The sequence below is a fragment of the Cebus imitator genome, unplaced genomic scaffold (assembly GCF_001604975.1).
Source record: "Cebus imitator isolate Cc_AM_T3 unplaced genomic scaffold, Cebus_imitator-1.0 Scaffold872, whole genome shotgun sequence".
In the NCBI taxonomy this organism is placed as follows: Eukaryota; Metazoa; Chordata; class Mammalia; order Primates; family Cebidae; genus Cebus; species Cebus imitator.
In genome coordinates, this window is record NW_016108187.1 from 227,930 (window position 1) to 230,449 (window position 2,520).

At 41.1% G+C, this 2,520-nt stretch overlaps 1 protein-coding gene across 3 annotated transcripts in view; it reads right to left on the bottom strand.

Moving 5' to 3' along the window:
• Positions 1 to 2,520, bottom strand: part of ZNF280B (zinc finger protein 280B) — a 20,739-nt gene that overhangs the window by 5,225 nt on the left and 12,994 nt on the right. The window contains exon 1 of one of the 3 annotated variants that reach the window (XM_017520739.2): positions 1,130 to 1,787. The exons of the other annotated variants lie outside the window; for them this stretch is intronic. The gene's annotated coding sequence lies outside the window, so the exon portion shown is untranslated. Of the gene's footprint in view, positions 1 to 1,129; positions 1,788 to 2,520 lie in introns of those variants that run through there. 3 annotated transcript variants of the gene reach the window in all.

Genomic DNA, 2,520 nt, shown 5'->3' on the forward strand with positions numbered 1-2,520 from the left:
AAAATTATTAATATTTTCCAATATTCTAAAAAATGAGACGATACTCTGGCATGGATGTTAAATTTATCCGAATATTAATTTTTTATTATTATTTTTCTTTTCAAGATGGAGTCTTGCTGTGTCACCCAGGCTGAAGTGCAGTGGCATGATCTTGGCTCACTGCAACCTCAGCCTCCTGGGTTCAAGCGATTATCCTGCCTCAGCATCCTGAATAGCTGATATTACAGGTGTGCCATCATGCCCGGCTAATTTCTATATTTTTAGGAGAGACGAGGTTTCACCATGTTAGCCAGGCTGATCTCAAACTCCTGACCTCATGATCCACCCACCTCGGCCTCCCAAAGTGCTGAATTACAGGTGTGAGCCACCGTGCCCGGCCAATCTGAAGATTAATTTTTAAAGCCCCAAAACATTTATGACTTACTAAAGTTATATGAAGGGTTTGTAGACAGAGTGAGCACTAAAATGCCTAATTCCTGAATTCTGGTTTTGTCCTCTTGCTGCTAAAAGTGACTTAGTGCACACCTATTTCTGATGTTATTGCTCTTAACTGCTTAGTCTCTGGGAATTAAAAGTCTCATTAGATTCATTTTTTCACTCTCTATTTTTTAAACCTGTTCAAACCTTCTCTACCTCCCAGAAAATGTCAAAGTACCTTCTAAGCCATTCTAAATAACTTTTAGAGCATTGCTAATTTTACCTTTCACATCCATTCCTACTAATGGCCCCAGCCCAGGCCCCACCTCCTAGGTTTAGGTCCACTGGTTACTTCATTTTTGTACACTTGTACTAGACCCTAAATTGTTGTCTCTTTTCTCTGTCCTTCAAATTTTATAACATACCATCACTAGACAGATCTTAAAACACCACTGTAATTATATCATTCTACTATTTCTAAGTGTTAAATGAGTCCTCTAATTCTAGAGAATATTTTAGGTGTACATAATTTGGGTTACGCTATGGGCTGAACTGTGTCTCCCTGCCCACCGCCCCTAATTTGTATACTGAAGCTATAACCTCCAATGTAATGGTATTTAGAGATGGGGTCTTTGGGTGATAATCGGGTTAAGATGTATTTATGAGGATAGGGCCCTCATGATGTGACTGGAACCCTTATAAGAGGAGATACCATAGACTTTGCTTCCTCTCTGTCATGTGAGAACACAGCAAGAAGGCTGTCATCTACCAGTCAGGAAGAGAGCCTCCACTAGGGAACCAAATTGGCCAGCATCTTGATCTTGAACTTCCCAGCCTCCAAAAATCTGAGATATGAATTCTTATTGTTAATAAACAAGAAACACTTAAACTGGATTCCAATAACATTGCTGGACTTCCCACCTACCTGATCTTGGTTAGATTTCTGGCTGCTATCCATACTGATTAACCCTCCATCCAACCATCACTCAAAATGAAAAAGAGGAATAGAGCAAGAATCAGGAACAAAGCTAGTAAGTTAATGAACAAGTTCATTAAGAACAAGAGTAGCACTAGACCATAAGAGAGTTTTCTTCTTCTCCAGATGTCCAGAGACCCTTTTCTACAAATGTCTACCAATAGATGAATGAACTCTTATTTTCCAATTTACCAAAATCTTGAGACACTGGGGTAGGAAGGTTAGACATGCAAAGACATATCAGATCTAAAGGGTCTGTCCTCAAAAATCAATTCTCACCCCCGTGATGGGAGAGGCCAACAGGAGGGCTTCAACTCCAAAGAAAGCTGAGAGATCGGTGGATGACAATCTGCCTTTCAGATTATTTCTGTGTATTCAAACAATGGCCCTTCTAGTAGATCATTGTTATAATCACACACAAGTTTTCTTTAAGGCATCAGTCCCTGTTGAGTAACTTCTGTGATTAGATTTTAGGCCACCAGGACTCCTTTGGTACCTATCTCTACCATCTTCCCTTGCCTATCACTTTCTTCACCCCACTGCTGCTTTCTCAAAATCCTGCCCCACCTCCCTCACTCTCCATCTACAGTACTCATTCCCTACCCCCACCAATAACTCTACACATTTGCTGCCTTAGAATTGAATGCCCATTAAATACAGATCCTTGGGGTAAATGGGAGTTTTATAGGACCCTTAAAACTAAAGCAAACATTTGTGTTCCATCCTAGGGCAACTAAATAAAACAAAAATAACTTTTTCATAAATTTTTTTTAAAAATGCTTTTTCAAAAATAAGCTAAGGATGGTAGAGTGGTGTAAAATAGGCTTGAAACTAGCCTGAGAAGCCAGGCGATGTAGCTCACGCCTGTAATCTCAGCACTTCGGGAGGCTGAGGCGGGCAGATAACCTAAGGTGAGAAGTTCAGGACCAGCCTGGCCAACATGGTGAAACCCCATCTTTACTAAAAATACAAAAATTAGCCAGGCATGGTGGTGGGCGACTGTAATCTCAGCTACCTGGGAGGCTGAGGCAAGAGAATGGCTTGAACCCAGGAAGTAGAGGTTGCTGTGAGCCAAGATCATGCCACTGCACTCCAGCCTGGGCGACAAAGCAAGACTTGGTCTTAAA